This window comes from Sinohyriopsis cumingii, chromosome 6 (assembly GCF_028554795.1).
Source record: "Sinohyriopsis cumingii isolate HCF-2022 chromosome 6, ASM2855479v2, whole genome shotgun sequence".
Classification (NCBI taxonomy): Eukaryota; Metazoa; Mollusca; class Bivalvia; order Unionida; family Unionidae; genus Sinohyriopsis; species Sinohyriopsis cumingii.
In genome coordinates, this window is record NC_142966.1 from 36,823,482 (window position 1) to 36,845,027 (window position 21,546).

Genomic DNA, 21,546 nt, shown 5'->3' on the forward strand with positions numbered 1-21,546 from the left:
ATTAGTTGCCACAGCCTAATCCTATGACGTGTACACCTATATACGTAGGGTCAATAGAGACGAGGTCTATGAAGCGAAGGTCAGGGTCGGAGCCGCTGAACCCATCGACTTCGTCCATAGACAATTTGCTACCTGGTAAATTAAGGAAACTTCCAGAGGAAGGTTCTACCCTTAACAGGATACGCCGATATGCAAAGGAGGAGTCCGTGAGGAACTTGCCAGACGGTGAGGTAGAGTTCGTGATGAAAAGGGATATATTGAATAGATACGTAAGGAAAGGATCCAAGAGGTATAAGCAAGTGATTTTACCTCGATCTAAGAGAGAAGAAGTGCTTACGCTAGCACATGAGTGTCTACTTGGTAGTCATATGGGCGTGGCAAAGAAGAGAGATAGGTCAGTCAGGGAATTCTATTGGCCAGGTGTGTATGGGGATGTAAGGAGGTTTCGTCTGTCGTGTGACAAGTTTTAGCGGGTTACACCTAAGACCTCACGTCGCCCAGCGCCACTAGGACCCACCCCTCTGATTGATGAACCTTTCTTAAGGGTGGCGACGGACTTGATAGGTCCGATAAAGCCTGCGTCAGAAGGTGGTAATCGTTATGTGTTAACGATTGTTGATTACATTACCCGATACCCAGAGGCCGTTGCTTTGAAAAAAACATTGATTCAATTACTGTTGCTGAGGCTTTGTTAGGAGTTTGGTCCAGAGTTGGTGTTCCTGAAGAGATACTAACTGACCAAGGGACGCATTTTATGAGCCAGGTGATAGAAGAAGTGAACCGGTTACTTTCCATTAGGCACCTGACTACTACTCCGTATCACCCGCAGTGCAATGGTCTAGCTGAGCGTTTCAATGGGACGTTGAAGCAAGTTCTGAAGAAGTTGTGCGAAGGTCGACCCAAGGACTGGGATTGATACCTTCCTGCGATACTTTTCACGTACCACGAAGAACCCCACGCTAGTCTATGATTTTCACCCTCTCGAACAAGTTTATGGGAGGACAGTGACAGGACCTATGGCTGTATTGAAACAGTTTTGGACGGATGAAAAGGCATCCGAGAAAGTACAAACAACATATCAGTATGTTGTTGATCTCCGTAACAAGATGAAGAAAGTTTGCAACTTGGCCCAGAAGAATCTCTGTGACCCACAGGGAAGTTAAACCAAGTACTACGATAAAAGGGCAAAGAAAAGAGGGTTTGAAGTGAGTGTAAAGGTGCTGTTGTTGTTACCGTTGGAGCACAACAAACTCCAAGTATCCTGGAGGGGACCGTTCGTTGTAACGGAAACGAAGGGTGGACAGAACTGCCGTGCCCAGGTAGGACATAAAGAGAAGTTGCAGCACGTTAACCTTCTAAAATACTATCGTGAAAAACCCGTCGACAACGGAGGAGTGGCGGAAGTACTTTCTGGTTGTCCTTTGACGAGGGATTAAACATACGTCGACGTTGTCCTTGAAGTAACGCTAACGTCAGAACAACGTGAAGAGGTGGAGGAGATACTCCACGTCTACTCAAGTGTCTTGACAGAAAGACGAGGCATGACGGATTTGGAACAGTTCAGTTTGAAGATGCTTAATTAAACACCTGTGAAACTGAAACCCTATTTACTACCTCATGCGAAGTTAGAAACTGTACTGGACGAAATTAGAACTATGCTTGACTTAGGGGTCATTGAACCAGCGAAATCTGAAAATAGTTCATCGGTTGTTCTGGTCCAGAAGAAGGATGGTGATAACCGCTTTTGTGTCGACTATCGGAAATTAAACAGGATCACAGAATTTCAGGTCGAAATTTTGATGGATCCTGAGTCCATATTTGCCGCAGTAACCAACGCCAAATATTTTTCTAAAACAGACTTGTCCAAGGGATATTTGCAAATTCCAGTTCGTAGGGAAGACCGTCCAAAACTTGCCTTTGCCACACCAGATGGGACATATCTATGGGTAGTCCTGCCGGTCGGGGTCCAGAATGCACCCAGCATTTTCACCCGAATGATTAGTAAACTGCTAGAACCTTTAAGAGGGACCGGAGTTTCAAATTTGTTATTGGCGTGGTCTTAATGAGAAACGCTCTGGAACGACTTAGATAGACAGGTCTCACTGCTCGACCATCTAAATGTCGCATAGGATTTCGGAGACTAACTTATCTAGGACACACACTCAGTGAAGATACATTAATCTCAGACAGTGCTAAAGTCGACCAACTTCGGAACGCCGCACGTCCAACTACGAAGACAGAAGTGCGACCTTTTTTAGGACTTGCAGGTTATTATCGTAAGTATGTCGCAAACTTTAGCGCTATTGCTAGTCCATTGACTGATTTGACAAGGAAGAAGGCTCCAACGAAGCTTATTTGGACAGACGCTTGTGACAGAGCATTTCAGATGTTGAAGGATAGGTTGAGGTCAGACGCAGTAGTGAGACTACCGAACATGACAAAGTACATTGTCTTACGTACCGACGCTTCTGACGGGGTTCTTGGTGCAGTTTCGCTGCAGGAGCATGATGAAAACTTATTTCCGGTTGCTTATGGCAGCAGGAAGTTGTCGCCAGCAGGGCGTAATTTTTCTGTTACCAAAAGACAATGCCTAGCGATTATCTTTGGGATCTTAAATTTCAGCGCTATCATTATGGGCAAAAGGTTATTCTGGAAACTGATCACCAACCACTTGCTTATTTTGTCCAAGCTAAATTGACAAATGGACGTTTAATGCGATGGTCATTATTTCTTCAGCAATATCAAAATCAATTGCGCGAAATTAAGGGAAGCGCCAATGTAGGAGCAGATTGTCTGAGTAGACTGATTGATTCTGAGGTGAAGGGGTCACTTCAGGACATGTAATCAATAACTTGAAATGCAACTTCAAAATACGGAGAGCAAAATCCCCGATTTTACTCTTAAGGGGGGGGGGGGGTCGAATTTTGAATTGTATTGAACCTTAAAGTTGAATGCATTGAGCATTAAAATTTTATGACATTTAAGCCAGAAAAGTCTTTGTGAAGGGTCACTTCTACCTTTCTTCTTTTGTCTCCCGTGTCCGTGTTAAAACTTGAAAGGCTACAATTTATGACTCATTGAGATTTGACCAGGGCATTGTAACGCTGTCTTGAGAAAGTAAACATTTGAGCTACCAACCATAACCATTTGATAGGAACCCATATGAAGTTATCATTTTCAAAGGGAAATTGATATGCTGCTTACAATTGGCCAGCGTAAATTAAGGCGTACACTTTAGAAGTAATGTAAATTTAAAGTGACGACCTTGATCGAAATTCTTTAGTCTTAATATTCCTGACACAGATTAGTTTGACGCCGAGGAAGCCTAAAAAGAATAGTGCTTTCCTCGTTAAACAAGAAAAGGGGACCAGGTGGATTTCTTGTAAGAAAAGACAGAGATTAGTGCTAGCACGCGCAATTTCTGAAAAAGAAGAGCATTAAGGTACGCAATTTTAATTTTCCACGTTATCTTCCATTTTTGATTATTTGTTTTGTGTGAATGTGTTTTATATGACTCGGATCCAAATTATGTATCGTTTGTTCAATAACATGGAAATCTGTTAATGCTAGAGTTGTTATGCAGATTATCTCTTTAGTTTTACAGTTACAAGTTCATTGATAGTACTGACGATTGCATGTTATCCACGCTTTCATATGTGTAGGATTTCATATGGTTTTATGAAATAATTTCTTTCTTAGGACGATACTGATTATCGTGAATTAACGATAATCGCATATTTATATCTGATGATGTAATGTTTAAATAATCTTGTATGTTATGGATTGCTGTGATCTAGAATTTTGTGCATTTTATGTAGTAGTAATCGAGCAGGTGGTAGCGTTTTTAAAGAGATGCAGTAATGTTAGATATACCGCTAACGTGTTAATTTATGGCCTGTCGATTTGAATCGAAGGTGGTGTTCTAACGAATTAGTTCAGAATTTATGCAGTGAGGATAGCTAGTATCCTTCTGAGTAACGTAAATAAGGGATTTTATGTACGTGTAGAAAATGGTACATACAGAGATTTAGGGCTAATTTTGTTCTTTAAGGAACAGCTTTCCGGGGAGAGACGGGACAGTCCGAAGATGGAAGTCCGTAAAAAAAAGAAGTGACGAGTTCAGAATCAAGGACTAGGAAGTCCAGGAATGGATGAAGCGTAGAGAATAGGAAGGCTTGAGGAAATAGGAAGGCGTGGATACATGGTCAAGGGAGGAAGGTGATGCAATCAGTCGTGGATATTGCGCTCTTTTCCCCATCGTTATTATGATGAAATAAATCCATCAAATTCTGTTCACATTATTTAGATTTAATTGGAGTTGCTGCTATCAACTTTTATTGATTAAAGATTGTTATTTTTCTTGTCTAAGGGGGCTCGTATTGCATTATTACTTCCCTATAGTCTTGCCCAGTTCTGTTGAAATTTTATCTTTCCACTCCCACTGGGCTATAATATCGAGGGAGGCCATCCTCTAGATAACACCAGCCGAACCCAATTAACCACACCTCTTAATAACAGGGCGTCGTTACAATATATATAGATATATAGATATCTGTGTGTATGTGTGTGTGCATGAGAGAGAGAGAGAGAGAGAGAGAGAATTAAGTTATATGCACCTCTATCTCTATCTCTATCTCCATAGTTTGACCAGTCTGCATCTGAAAGTTACATTAGAATGAGTCTAACCAAATACAACCAATCGTTCATTGGTACTCACTGAAACAGATCATATCGGGTCATTACTGAGCAAACGAATCCCTATTGCCAAATAATGAATAGATAATGTGATTGCGTGACACACTTGTTCGATTCTGGTCTTAAATCTTGTATCGTACTTGGAACCTACCTTCTCATGTACACGTTTTTGCTTATCGGTTGGCGCTGTGCTATATATTATATTTTGGTACCCCATTCTTGGCTATTTTACTTAAATCGGTTAGTAAACATGTCACGTTACGGTGACCCAATTACCTGGTATTTGCGTTATATTACCTGTAGCCTAAAAATATAAATACATTATATGGTTGATATATTTATATCGTACATAACAGTATTGCTATTTAAAATATGAGATTAGGGAACCGTGGAGAACATCTGATTATAAGAGGGTGTATTTTGTAATTGGCAACCAGATAATGTTAGTCGGATGATCTCAATGTATTTATAAATTTTAGCAGGGATAAAGAAATTTCCACCTTCAGCTCGTGACTCAAAGTCAGGTATGGTTATTTAATATATGAGTGTTCTATAACTGTCTAATAGTTCACTTTTTATTTAAAAAAATGTTTCCTTTCTCTCAGAAAATATGGACTATTCATGAACTTCTTACACTATGGAAAGTGCAGGTGAGGTACAGTGTAAGTTTACACAATCGATACAAAATAGGTAGTATTAACGAACGCTTTACTATCACATAATAGCTGTGTATGCAAAAAATTTATATTAAAAATATGGAAGAAGTACTCTGAGGTCAGGAGAACTTGAGTTATCCTATCATTTGGAGTTTCTACTGAAAAAACAAGACACAAAAATCGGAGGGGGATAAATGAAGACAAAAGTCTTTAAGTGTTTCGGAAAAGCCACGGGGGGGGGGGGGGAGACACGCCCAAGGCCAATAGCTTACCATAGCTAAAGGTCAAAGGAGTGCCCACAAATAATATGGAGACCAGACCTGAGTTCAGATCGAGATGCTCCTGGAATTCAGTATAACTTCCCGACTTGTTAATCATACATACTTAGCGATTACTTATCTAATTACCTATGGGCAATCGGAAGACTATCCTTTTAGGCTGTTAAGGGAATTTACATCATGTTACATAACGTGTGAAAAGTTATGGAGGAATTCTACACCCTTGACTAAAATGTAGGAACTATATTAACATTGAGGCACACTATCTCTGAAACGAATCCTTTGATGTTTCTCAAACTTTGAAAACGACTTTCATTTTATGTATATAATAAGTTCGTAATATTTTATATTTTCGAACAGGTTCGTTCCTAGGTCTGCCAAGGACAGTAATGAGAGAGAGAGAGAGAAAGCGAGAGAGAACGCTTCTTTTGTTTATACCCATGTTGACATGTCGGAGGCAACCTAGAAAAACTTCGACATTAGCTTAGGTGTACACATGAGTGTCGGATTAAAAAGCAATGCAGTCATTATCCATACACTCTCATTTAGATCTGTGTAATGTTATTTCTTATTGGAGAATAACCGCAGAAGGCGTTCTATACTATTTATTAAATACAAGACAGCAATACAACTAGGAAGGGGAGTAAAGACTGCCCTTAAAGAGAGAGAGAGTGTGTGTGTGTGTGTGTGTGTGTGTGTGACAATTGTTTTACTTACTGATCTGCTTGGAAGACCCGATTTTCGTACAACGGGTAATCTTGTTGCCCCACTGCAAACAGAACATAACACCCTAGCCCCTTCCACAGACACACTCGCACGCACGTACACACACACACACACAATAAGATATACGCTGTATTTATGTACACTAGGGACCAACCATTTTTTCGGGGAGGGGAAAGCTTGGGTGGAGTAGTACCAGTAGTTGTTTTTGGACCGAATCTACTGATATACGGCCAAAGCCTTCTATAGCTCATGACTTTCCATAAATCACACAAGTGTACTGTTTACATTGGTGAACCACTTGTGCCCCCCCACCCCAAAAAAAAAAAATATTGGTGAGATTCTGGCAATTTATTATACGAGATCAATGCAATGTCAAATATGCTAACCACTGCTTTTGACTGCATTGAACAGAGACTGTTTGCACTAACATAATCTACTTCTTTGTGTGAGAATATTGTCCACAGAGAATAGTTTATTTGTATTAGAATATTTTCTTTGTGAGAATGTTGATTTTGGTTGTATTGCTATACAATACATTGTATTATGTATTTTTCATCTGTATTGTATGTTTAACCTATGTTCTGGACTGTAATTTGTAAACAGAACGTTTACATAGCATTTGAGTTCAAGGTCAGTCTTATTTACAATTAGACTGGGTTTATCCGTTATACTGCTTCACATTCTGATATAATATAGATAAATTTAAATGTGTAAAAAATATGGATTTGATAAACAGATAATTCAGTCATATTCTAGAACAATCTGTGGGTGTATAGTTGTGATTAGATTTGATATCTGTGTTCCTGAAATCAAATATGATTCGACAGGAATTATTTATTTAAAATAATCATTGGAGTTACTAAATTGATCATTGAATTTTGGATTATTAAATTACTTTGGATTTTGGTGAACTCATTCAAACACATTCTGGACTGCATCATTGTGTTATATCAAGACATTCAAGTTCATTCGGAACTTTCCATATTTTTGGATTTATGATAGGACATTTAGTATATTTTGGAATTTAATTAACAAATTAGTGTCTTTTGAATTTTCATTTTGTATTGTAGGAAATAAATTAGCTTCATGATTTTACTTAAATTGTTTTGTTTCAATGTCTTTCTTTTACATGAATGCCAGGCCAAATGAGCTGAAATAATTAATCACTGAGTACTGCTCCAAACCGCATGCTTCTGTTCGCAGCATCAAATGCAATAATTCTAAACCTTCTGGATTGTCTGTATATCTCGACTATGGATTTTGCTTTTCTGGACATAGAAAGGGTATTTTAAATCTAGTTTTATCGGTTAGTGAGTGCGGGTGCCATTAAATATTAATACTGAAAGTATTTCTCAAAATATAGTGATCCTCGCTGTCTTCGCTGTCGCTGATGACGTAACTATCTTCTTCAAGTGCTTCGCTCACTGTGGTCAGCGACTTGATATTTTCTCGCACAATATTAAACAATGTATTTTCTGGGGTTTTGTTAAACGCTTGACCGAGTCTACTTCGTTGTGCTTCAATAATCCCTCGGTCAATTAATTTATCAAGATGCGCTTGATACATATTTAAAAATCATATTTCATCTTTGAAACGTATTTGATAAATCTGTATGACGCAGTTTTAAGTGAAAAAACAATTTAATCTTTTTTGTAATGTTAAAACTTTCAGTTGTTCGGACATTGCGATTTCTCGCATTAGTTACATTCTAACATTCTTCCAAAATACAATACCCATCAATCAATTCTTAATAAATTCAATACCCATCAATCTTTGAGCTTTTAGCCATTGGATGTAACATGGTAGGTGTTTAATATAATATTCTCACTCAGTCTCTGTGACAGTAAATATAAAATATAGTCACACACAAAGAAAACAACATATTTATACACAGCATCGTCCTTTTCCTGCAGTAGTATTTTAGTCTCACAGATAAAATAGTCACAACCACTAATAATGCTCAGTTTGTTCATAATGTGAGTGATTTGTGACTATGGACGTGTACGAGTAGGATGATAACAGTGGGTTTAGTTTGGTGACTAATCAAACCTACATGTCTCTCCTCTGGCATGGGCGCCTCGTGGTAAGTTTGCTTGCGGGTTCGCGCGGAATGATGGGGGATGTAGAAGGCGTTTACTCGATCATTGACAAACACCCTAACCTATTTTATCATACTACTTCATCAAAGAGTTTCTTATTTGTGTTCAAGTAAATTCACGCCTATCTTACATGGAGAAAGTCAATATACTCGACAATAACGAGCTCCATTTTCACTGGGTGCTGCCAAGGTGCGCGCTCTGATCAACGTTCAACTATTATAAAATAGATTAAGCTAGAAAACCGTATGGATGTTATTTACTTCATCGATTTATATCTGTCATAGTAATGTTTCCAGTTGTGGTACATATATTCAGTATCGATGCTTCCAAATTCCGGTCATTAGATTAGTCTAAATGATGGACTGGGTGTTATTTTAGTTGGAAAATAAACATACGGATCCAACAAAAGTATATAAAAGGTTTATTCACATGATCGGAAAGCAAACAATACTCGTCAGCTGATCTAGGCTAAGTTAGGTTGTTAAGATCTATCCCAGGTTGGTATTTCGCAATTTTAGCAAGTAAGATCAGGATAATTAAATCAACACTTCGTAACTTCGAGTCATGTATCGATTTCTAAGCATCTGCATAAGTGCTTAATATCTTTTACTTGTTTTTTCAATTTCTATATTTGCCAAAATAGATGTCTCCACAGATCATGTGATGAAAGAAAGGTGAACTTAGAATTGCTATTAAATAAATGAGATTTCGTAAGATATAGATCGTTTCTGGATATCAATATTTATTAATTCATTGTAGTTTCTCCTTCTGTTAAAGTTTAATTCCCCTTTACATAAATAGGTATAATATTTTTTTGCACTTTTCTATTTTTTCACCTCGTTGTTTATTTTCATAATTTTTCTCTACATCGTAAAGAGCCATTTCTTACCAAAATGAGGTTGCACATCTTTGTATCCACTTATGTTTATTTGGTCATATGTCCTCTTTATACCATGTCTTTGCAGTGTGTGTGTGTGTGTGTGTGTGTGTGTGTGTCTATATATACTCCGTGAGTGACTGGGCCCTGGTTGGCATGAGTCGTCTAGAGGCTCTCATCCTTATAGATTCCTGACATCTTACCGTCATTTTGAGTCTCGGCGGCAATGCGGGTATGTGAGAAAGCTTTCCATTAGCTTCCCATGTGTCGGCGGTTCTTCAACAGGTTTTTTTTTCTCCATCAAACATACTGAACCGTCATGTGAGCTGATCATGTCCTGAAGAATAGCGCTAAACCATCAAAACCAAACCAAACGAAAGCGTGTACTTACAAATCGGAAGGCACAAATTTCCTTGATTGAAAAATCAAAACACATCGTGAAAACATCAGAAATAGAATGCAATAATAAAATGCTGATCTTAACGACGAAGAATGTTAAGTAACTAATGATGAACTTTGATGATCTCTACTATTTATTATCTTGTGTTTTAGCTGTCCGTTTGAGAGTAAATTTGGAGAGAGAGAGAGAGAGACGGGGGGAGGGGGCAGGAACTGGGACTATTCTTATTAAAATTAATAAATAAGAGGTTTTCATTGAAATTAGATTTGTTGACTAGAAGACAAAAACAGAGTCAGACATACATCGATATATAGATAACTATATAGATAGATGTATAAGTAAATCGGTTGGATTAATAGATCGGCCAACTTATGTACAAATGCACAGAGAGACAGAAATACAGTCGAACAGAGAGACAGACAGACAGACAGATAGATAAATAGATAGATAGATAGATAATGCAATTCATAATTAAACATTACAGCTTTCATGTTTATCAAAGAAGATAATCTAATAACTTGATCGACTCAATCTTTCAGATATATATAATTAAGAAAAGTTTCGCGAGTTTTGAGACACTGATAAATTACTTTACTAAATTTAATATGTATCTCAGCATTCTCGTCAATTCCTGAGTAGAATTTCCATATTTTTCAGGAAAAAAATGAAGTTTATTTTCTCATTTTGCGAATTAAATTCTATAATATCATTGCACTTACGAAAACCACAAAACTGTCTAATCTGTGGTGATATTAATATAACATACAAACATTTTCATATGATAACTATAAACCCTGCTAATCAATGAAAGAATATATAAGTTGTAGCCACATCGACAACCACGATTCATATAAAATTAGTCTATCGATAATCGTTAATCGATTAACTAACACATATAGCTACTTTCATAAAACCTTTTTGATATCCTTGCATTGATTTAGGCACATATTGTTATTGTCTCTTGAGAATGACTTCGACAACCTAAATCTCGCATCTTAACGTTACAAGATATCGGATCACACTTGGTTATCTTAACCGGAAGTAAAGGTGGTTGGTGTAGAATATCAGTATTGATAAATGATCACGGGCATTTTTTTCTTCTCACCAATATCACGCATCGACAAACTGGAAACTGCTTACGAATTGTTTACATATACAGTGGGAGCATACTTAATCGCTGCAGATGAATTCAGTTCGAATAACTCAATGTTTATGCAGAAGGATGCTTAGCCGCCTTTGGTGTTTGTGCTTGATTTAACATTACATATACGCGATATATTCTGAACAGTCACGCGATGACGATGTTACGGAATTTATCGAGTGGGTGTTGAACCAGCTGAACTGAAGACCTTGGATCAAGAACATTGTGCGAGTAGTGCCGAGTAGTCGAAGACAGTTCCTATTTTAAAAACCCTGCGAGAGAAAAAAAAAATTTCTTCACCAACCGCATATTGCAGAGCCTTTCCGGATGTAGTTCATACGGTTCATAACGCAGTTGCATTTGAAACCTCGGAAGCTGCAGCCACCGACAGTACTGTAATGGCATCGAGGATTAGAAATATTTTTTGACGTTGTGTTTCATCGCGACCACCGCTAACAACTTAAGTGACTCTCCACCAACTTTGATGTTTAGCTGTTTAGAACTGTTGCACATGGGTCGATGTCAACATAAGTCGTGGGCGTCCTGCTAGCTTTTTGTAGATATGTGTTCTTTTCGCGGATGAGATCTTTGCGAGATGATCTCTATTCAACTTCAGAAGTTTACGCAGAAGTGACATATTTTTAGCAGTTTCCTCATACAGATCAAGCACGTGCCTTTCCTGGTCCACGAGAAAACAAAAAATAAGGTACATTAACAGGGTATTGATACATGGAAGATCCACTGGCGCCGTTGGCTTAAACGAAAGGAAATCATTCGAGGGCGCATTTGGGAAGAATTCGAACAATATGTATGAGAGTCCACGCTTCAGGTAGAGACTCTGTAACTGCCACTATTGGCGTCACAGGCCAGGTTAACCTAAATCATGGTTCTTCTGGAAAACTCGCAGTTTTCTTTTCATCCTTTACAGTGTCTTCTGCAATCTTGTGTGCTTCAACGGCGGCTATAGATTCATTTAGGCCTTCTGGATTTGCTTTGGTAAGAATTTCATGGCCAGCGACGTTTATTTCCTGGCTGTTTTGATCTTTATGAAGCGTTTGGCTGTCTTGACAATCAGACCAGGTTGTACTTCTGTTCCTACCATCCATGCAACCCGATGTGTGATTTCGCGTTCTGGATTGAATTGAGGGCAACAATTTTATCTCGGAGAAGTCCCGGTAATACGAGCACAGCTCTTCGGCATCGGTTAGCAACCGCTGATGAACATCTATTTCCGGTTTCGTCATTATATGTTTATCGTGGTCGTTATATTGCTTCACACCTTTGTATTCAAACCCGCCCGATACTTGTGCGGCCCACTGTGCAAGTCAATCATGATCAAACCGTCTGGTCCAAGGTGATGTCTGAGAACATATTACAAAACTGATTATCACGAAGCGTAGGCAGCACACGAGTCGCAGCAGATGCTTGCGAGGCCATTCGCGTCAGCTCCACGAATTGTCATCATGTTATAATTATGCCATAACACTTTGGACACTGGTGCTTATCGTTGGGTCACATCGATCATGTCAGTGTAAATGCATGCCTCGGGAACATATTATCGTGGTTTGTCTTGCACATCAAACATCACATCACCGTACAGGAAAATAGTGTTGTATTTCGAGTCAAGGCCATCAGTTTCAGTCTGTCCTTCGATTGTGGAAAAGAACTGAATGGTTGACGATGAAGATGTCTTTGACGACATAAGCGGTTCCGTCAGATCCCTAACTACGTCATAAGACAGCTGATTGTTCGCGGATCTTGCAATCATATACAGCCGATACCACGTTAACCATTAATTAGATTGAGAAGACATGGGGTTTTCCTTGCTCCGACCGGACCAATGATCAATGCCGGAACCGAGATTTTGAACACGTGACCGCTTCCACATGAACTGTGCTTAGACTTACAGGAGTCACCGACGAAGAGATATTAACGACAGAGAAATCTTTTTCTTTTGTGATACCAAGTTGAATGTCAGTTGTTGTATAATTTACCATCATAGCTTCAAACATTGCGAGATGCTACACAAAAACACGCACGACAAATCCAACTCAGGTTCGGGCGCATAATGACAATAAATAATCGGTGGAACTTACTTTCAGCGTGGAGAAAAGAAATTTACGTTGGTGAAATAGATTGGTTTTGAACCTTTCAAATCCATCAGCTGTGGACACGCAGCGTCTTAAATCATTAGGCCGTAACATCACTGTCGTGTTAACGAAGCTGATGCGGTTAAAGTAGGGTAAATATCATAAAGAAAAACATGTTTTGATCCCTCCAGAGCCTAGATACATTTACTTCATTCCTGGAACAGAGCTGGATATAACGGCCGGACTCCAATAGCCATCCTAAACTAGAAGAAGAGCCTGCAAACCGTGTTGATGCCGGATGCTACCGACATGACCTTGCCCATAAAACTTTATCCGTTTGTTCAAAAATCTCATGTGGATATGTTCCATGATTTTAATGCATCCTACAGTCGTAGAAGGAATCTCTAAATGATTCTGTCAAAGAATACATGAAGACCAAGACGTCACTTGGCGGATCTTAGGATTCCCTCATGCTTGCTAGCACGCCACTTAGAGGTAAAGCATATTGATATAATAAATATCGCAGGGGTAATTAGAGCTTGATATTTTGAGTATTTTGATTTTTTGGTGAATCGATGCATTTTGTGGGTTTAAGCGCCATGATAAAGTCCTTGACAAGTGAAATTCAGAGGCGTCCGCGCGCTGTAATGTTGATATATTTCCCTAATGCATGCTTGAGAGAAGCTTCACAACGTCCCCGCCTAGTTAGTATTCTATTAGGATAATTACCTGGTAATCTCGTAAATCACTAGATCACCACTGTAACTTAAACTCGTCGAGCTTGTGCAGCTGCTTCAGCGGCAATTATGTCTGTGATGCAGCGGTTTCTCCTCATCAGTAACCAGATGTTCAATCTTATCAGTCTTCCTCCTAAAGAAATATTGATATGTAACTGTGCTGCAGTTTCACAAAGCTGTGACAAGGTCAAACGCATCTCCTTTGGGGGAAATTGTAAACGTGCAAGTATACCTTCCTTTGGTCGACTTCTTGCTTTCCTTATTCCACGGTCTCCTGTGGATTGTTTGAATTTTTTCAGTTTGCCTCACAACCAGCTGTGATTTGTCTGCCTCACATATAGCTTTGGCTCAACTGGAAACTTCCTTATCATGTAAGTCAATATACCTCACTTATAACGCTTGACATCCATATTCGACGGCATCGCGCTACCTGCTGAAGTCGATTTATGGTCGGCATGACCTTTCATAAGGACAAATATTAACTAATTCTTTATCTATAAATATATTGTAATATACTTTTTTATTTCCGTTACGGCATCGTCTGCTATTTTTCTTTGGCGACATCTCACGCTTTTTCTTTGATGAGTGTGTTGGCAAGTTTTCTCCGCCTTTCGCGGTAATACTTGTTGACTGTACAACATGATCGGACAGGCTGAATACGTGACCCCGATAGCAAATTTAAGACATGGCCGAGCTCTATAAGTTCTGTGTTTCTATACTGGAATAACGTCCTCATGGCTCTGAATCATTTCTGAATATCCTTTGTCACTCAAATAATGTATTGTTATACATACGTGCAAGGTTGTAGGCCGAAGGCATCTCCATAATTCACTGTGATCGCAAAGATCTTAGCCTCCTTTGCTGTCTTTTCCGTCCTAACGTGTTTTAGCTGACTTCTTTATATATTTCACTGCCTTCGCTAGGTTTTTCACTGTCTTCCAGCTCCGCAACAGTTGACATTACTCGCACCGGCGACTCATTTAACGTAAGCGACTTAGATTTTACTTCTCAATATCATTCAAGTTCTTCTATGGAGCTTTAATGCGTCTTTCTCCACGTTTTGTCGTCTTTGTTTTACTGTTGTTCGTAATAAGATTAATTTATCAGAGGGCTCTGGATACGTATTTGAAAAACATAGCATCTTCTCGGCTACATTAAAGAATTTATATGACGCATGAATATCTATTTAATCTTTCTTGGAATGGTACAAATGCACCGTTGGTCTGATACTTTAACTCCTGTATTATCTTCTATAATACTATATTTGTGAAACTGCGATTCGTAATGGCATATACTATTACACAGCCAGTTTCTATCTAATTGCGTTGGCAGCTTATATCAATTTGTTTGTATCTGTCTGCTAGCTCACAGCAGCCCGATTCAACCGCGGTCCATCTTCAAGCAAAATGCTGGACACGAGCTCGAGACGGCTAGCCGTCCACTGTTGATGACTTATTCGTTCGGACCCTTAAAGTAAGCAGCTGTAAAAGACCTTGGACTCTAGATGTACAATCAGTATGTAGCGGGTTTGAATCTTGGCCCTGTTAGAGTAAGTTGGCCGTCTTGGTTGGTCTCTGGATAAAGCACACTATCACATTTTTCTTGTATTAATAGTCTATCATGTGCTTGTTTGTTGGTTTTTGTATGTTTCGTGTTTTGATTGTGTGTAGCTTGGCGGACCATCAATATGCTATCACATAAGCCGATTCAAGATTCATTCAACTTCAAATCTGTCTTTAAACATTGACTCAACAGTGCATGCATTCCACCAACACCCCAAAATAAAGCCTGTATATTTTCTCAATAATTAGTTACTTTTCCCTTTCATTTGTCATGTTTCAGATGATTGTGACCGATGAATTATTCGTATGTTTGGTATTTTGATTAACTATGTCGTGACTATGAACGTGCGATCATATACGCTGATTCAGTAAGTCCTTCAAGGACCTTGGCAAGGAGATGTTCTCTTCAAACTTATCATTAAACAGTGACTAAACAGTGCACGCAAAAACACCATAAAACATAGCCAGTACACTTTCTAAATGAATTCAGTTTCGCTTTCGTTTGTTATGTTTCCGAGGACTATATTTTGATTATATATGGCATGACTGACTAGGGACATGGTATCTTTCAAGCTGATTCAAGAAGTCATTCAAAGACCTTGCCAAAGAGATCTACTATTAAACATTGACTAAATAGTGCATGCAAAAGCACAAAAAGCCTGTATACATTCTAACTAAATTCAGTTGCTCTTTCGTTTGTTATGTTTCAGATGATTGTGACTCAGTAAGTCACTTACTAAGTGCAACTGTTGGTGACGGATTTGAGTACTGACAGTGTTATTATTAAAACGACAAAAATTACTGAATTTATTGTTATGAATGATGACACATCCTCTTCCTCTAATATAGGTTCCAGTCACGATAGGTCATGATCGTTGCAACGACAGATGGAACTAACGTATAAATATGAACTCAGGATGGAGACCATAAGGAGTTAACTAACGCACTATTGTTGATGAATGAGTGTATGAATGTGAAAATCTTTTGTCAAATAAAATGGAAGAAGTAGCTGATAGAGTCCGGACTCCGCTATCTTTTACATATCCTACACAAGGACAGAGAAAATTTACTTCTCGTGTCTAAAACATGGTCACACGCTAACCACTCCTCTTTGGGTAGGGATGGGGAATAACGAAAATAACAAGGTATCTGATTATTTTGTCTACCAGTTACTTCAAACATGGATGTTGAGCTTATTGCATTTAAAATCCCTCCAGTTTTTGCTTAACCGTTTTCTCTCTCTTTCTAACACACACACACGCACACACATACACACACACACACATACGTGTATTCATATACTCGTGAGGACCTTGACATATGACTAAATTTCGAGGACCATAAGAAGGAATGAAAGTATATGTTAAAAATTTAAGAGTAAGCTTAACTACAACCCAGACAATATCTGTATCACTTCATTTTTGCCGCAGACTTCTTTAAACATTATGAGGACTATTCTTACTTTACCATCACTGTGAGGACTAATTGCGCACAATCAAAGACTACCATCAACCTGAGAACCTGAATATTTTTTCTCTTATTAGGCCTTTCCTGCATAACCATGAGAAGATTTTTTTTCAAGCTTAGGAACTACTTTACCTGCAATTAAAACTATAGACAGACAGACATGAGCCTAAATGCTCATATCTTATAATAATATACGTTTAAGTTATTTTGCCGAAAACAACACCTCAGGCACTGTTTTGCAACTTTGTGACCTCTTTTACTGACACAATAAAAATTACCATCCAGTTGGGGGATGAGAACTAACATTATTACAAAAATATGCATAAAGTCTAGACAGTGCAAAATAAAAACTTTAGAATATCAAACATATCTAAATTGTCAATTCATCTATTAAAATACAAAATGAGATTTCTAAAAGTTTAGGTTGACACCAAAGCAACACAAATGTCATAAGTCAGTTTGCCCATGGCAAATTCACTGAAACTGAAGTTGCCTTAAGGAAGATATGCGCTTGACCCATTATGTGACAATGTATCAACTAAAGTTCAAACTTTGGGCAGAATAGAACGGGAATTTAGGAAATGCGCGAGTGTATCCGGTACAAAATGCAGCATGTGCCTTTTGTTGCTATTTAAAATCACCTTTGCAATTTGGTAAGTTGATTGTTTTCTTTGTGAGCTTCTATTTTTGTTACATTGATTAAATCAACATAAGACATTTATGATTTAAATATGAAAGATGGTTATAATGAAAGAAGTAGAACAAGACAAACACATGGTTAGATCAATCAATGGCATGAACGCTCAGCCCTTCACGTACCAGCGCATGAAAATTAGTGTGGAATAGAAACCAAGCAAAATTATGAACAAACAAGAGGTAATTAAAATATTTTAATATATTTACAGTTGATTTAAATAGTTATTCTGCTTTAATAACAGTACAACCGACCATACTCTCTCTCTCTCTCTCTCTCTCTCTCTCTCTCTCTCTCTCTCTTTCTTTGGTCGGTTTGAATTAACTTTTGCTATCATTCATAAGTCCAGAGGCATCGTGGGATGACATAAACGAAAATCCTCCTCTGCATAGATTTTCGCCCGTATCTTGCTACTATGGTCCAGAGGGGTGGAGGGCGGTTTTGGACATTTTCATATTTAATTAATACTAATCGATTTTAGAACGTTATAATAGGTGTAAGAAACAACAACTAAACATTAAATACATCACAGTATGGACGGCTCTGGTGGCCTAATGGTTAAAGCGTCCGCGTCGGATGCGGGAGGTCGCGGGTTAAAACCCCAGCCGAGTCATACCAAAGACTTATAAAAATGGTGCTGTTGCCTCTCTTGGCGCTCGTCATTAAGAGGTTTGTGTTAGGACTGGTCGGCGTGGTGTCAGGATAATATGACTGGCGGGGGACATCGTGCTATACGTCTGCGGTATGGTGCCCCTGTGCAAGACATCACTATAAATTGCCACACTGCAGATATCGTAGCAATATGACTGACAGATTGTTAAAGCTAAAAATTCAGATCACCTACACACATCATAGTACATGTATGTGTACCATGTAACCGAGAAATTTACCGTATAATGTCGACAGGGTTTGTAACTTCAAATCTTTGATTATATAAATACCAAGACAAGTGCACACATACCGTTACAATGAGTCATATTCTTGTATGCTACTTGGTCAAAGTTCATTTTCATGGTTTTCATCCAGCCCAAATTCTTTATCTCTCTCACTCCAGGTTTATATGTATTTTGTCCCTTATGCATGAGAGGGGAGGGGGAACGGAAAGCAGAATGGATTGGGATGAAATTGTGTGTCATATTAAATTCATTTAGAAAATCGGGGATTATTAATATTTTTATCGTTATTTTCATACGTCACAGTGGCAAGTGCGCAGTTGCAAGAATGTTTATATATGCATATTATTGCGTCATAGGAGGATCACAATTTGATATAACAACAGTATTGGTATATCAAATTTCTTTATACCAACACTATAAAAGTCAAGTTCTTTTATATATATATATATATATATATATATATATATATATATATATATATATATATATATATATATATATATATATGTGTGTGTGTGTGTGTGTGTGTGTGTGTGTGTGTGTGGTTAAAATACAAATATATAGTACACCGGTTGTCAAAACTTTCTTCAAATATTCATGTTATGTCACGGATTACAAAATTTAAATTATGCACTCTAAGAGGGATCGACTGGTTATAGAAACTGTGGACCATTATGTAAATGAAGATTGCGATATATGTTATCATACATAAAGGTGATGATATATGTACTTTGGGGAAATCGCAAAGTATGAAAATTGCAAAACATAAACAATTACTAACTATACACGAGCTCTCTTTTATTTTCTTTTTGTCTTTCCCACGGGATAATGCCCATGACTAATAGGAACTTCTTCCTGGTATCAGGCAAGTAGATTCTGAAAGCCCTAATAACAATAATACGAGTGTTTTGTTATATTCTGCATCAAATTGATGACTTTTGCTAGTAACTATTGACGAAATGTATACCTATAACAATTGTACGAGATGGGTGAGGGAGAGAGCATAAAATCAAATTCAGTTATTTTTTATTCCTACTTTTTGAACATCTGAAATTATCAATATTCAATTGTTTACGTGTAATATATTGCATTGAAACAGTTTCAGATCACATATGATAGCAAGTTCACGATCCCTCATCCAAGAATATCAAACTAATATGACCAAAGCAGCACTGTAGTGTCCATAGTATACATCCGATCAGCACCACTTTTGTTTAGAACAGACTAGACATCATACGTTTTTCTTTGAAGACCTGATGGCAATATGACTTTCTATTATGGGGTAGAACAGCGATTTTCAAGATGCCTACAATGGTGGCCTTCTTAACATCATTTCTCCATTTTAATTTAGGACCAAGACATCACAAAATGTCTGTTGGTGATAACCTCATATTGGTACGACTATCCATTCAGGAGTAGCGAGAACAATACTGTCAAGATGGATGCTGGGTTGGACATGTTGAACGTTTGAGTGGCATCATTTTCATTTAGAATTAATTAGACTACGTGTGGTCAACTTTGATGGCGATCTTCAAGATCGAGTCGTACCAGCAGACAATGCTTCTTTACACTGTGTGATCTTCACATTTTTGTATGATAAATCCAATGAGCCTAGTTCACTTAAAGTGATCGTGCATGTGAATAGCTGAATAATTTCATAGGATGTTATTGCAAAATATCACCGTGGAAACAAGGCATTACCTGAGAAGAATATGACAAGTGCTAGGGATTCCCCTTCTCATTGCTCTAAATTATGCACCAATCATTTTAGGACTAAGGATGGGGGCGGAATTCTGTACAGTTGTACATTTCCATTCACTTCCTCAGCTCTCCTTGATCAAAGACATACTCTATTTCAGTTTGAAGCACATTTTTAGACCATCGGTAGCAGGGGAACCCTACACAGCTGCAAACTTCAGTTTCCTTTTCACTGCTCTCAAAAGATGCATTGTTACAGTGGTATTTTGCAATAAAAGCAAAGTTGGTGGTTTCTCCGTGTACATATTATTCACATGGTACAATGCAAAGATTTGTTTTCTCTTAATATAAATGTAGATTGTAGCCGAGACTCTAGATACCGCTGACATATACAAACGCAACTTTAAAAACATGTCACAACGCTTGTGATACATATTTAATTTGTATTTGTTGCACTTTATCAATAATTATTTGTTACGTATATCTAAATTGTGATACTGACCTTGGTCAGTAATTGAGTTTATGTGTGTGTGTATGTGTGTGTGTGTGTGTGTGTGATTCAAATTTTTAACGTAGCTTTAACAATTTTTCAGTCATATCGCTACGATCTCTGCAGTGTGGCAGTTTATAGTTATGTCTTGCACTGGGACATCATGCCGCAGACATGTAGCATGATGTCCCACCCAGTCACATTATCCTGACACCAGGCCGACCAGTCCTAACATTAACTTCTTAACGCCGAACGATTTGCGAGGCAGCTGTTAGTACCATTTTTATAAGACTTTGGTATGACTCGGCCCGGGATCGAACCCACGAACTCTGGCATCCAGTAACTGAGTTTCATGCCTACCTGACAAAACTATTTTTGTTGTGTAAACAATATAATACATAACTAATATTTATCTATGATTTTAGATTATATATTAATTCATTATTAATGGAATTAAACGTTTACTTGAGTTTAAATTTAGGAAACTGGTGTTCCTCTTGGGAATTCCTAGTGTACCCGATGCATTACATGTTCTTAACTGAAGTTTTCGTAAGAAACCTGACCTTGTTTAAAACTTAAAATTTTCTCAAAATAACCTTTAACCTGGTTCTGTTATTAAATTTTGGGTTTGTTTTACAATGGGATAAGAAAACAGAACTTCTTTATTGCATGTCTTAACATTAGGTTTTGGGGACTTTATTTAGGTTGCCTTTCAGTTAATATTTCAGAGAATTCATTTCTTTAAATTATTCACTGGAATTTCAAGGTGCTCATTATAACTTCTTTGACTAAATCACTATTTCGGAGTTGTACTGAATTTATTTTTAGACGTTTTGGGTTATATCACCCTGATACATGAAGACTTTTGGCACATTAGCACATTCGAGGCTGCTGACATCAAGTTCAATATTGGAATTTGTTTGGATCACTACTGGAACTCATTTGAAGAAGCAAAAGACAAGTGCAATTTCAGAAAGAGGGAATTGCAGAAAGAGGAGAGAGAGAGAGAGAGAGAGAGAGAGAGAGAGAGAGAGAGATAG

General features: G+C 38.0%; 1 protein-coding gene across 1 annotated transcript in view; it reads left to right on the forward strand.

The window, feature by feature from the left end:
• Positions 1 to 5,110: 5,110 nt before the first annotated feature.
• Positions 5,111 to 21,546, forward strand: part of LOC149796720 (tryptophan 2,3-dioxygenase-like) — an 83,052-nt gene continuing 66,616 nt past the window's right edge. The window contains exon 1 of the mRNA XM_089961364.1: positions 5,111 to 5,219. The gene's annotated coding sequence lies outside the window, so the exon portion shown is untranslated. The remainder of the gene's footprint in view (positions 5,220 to 21,546) is intronic.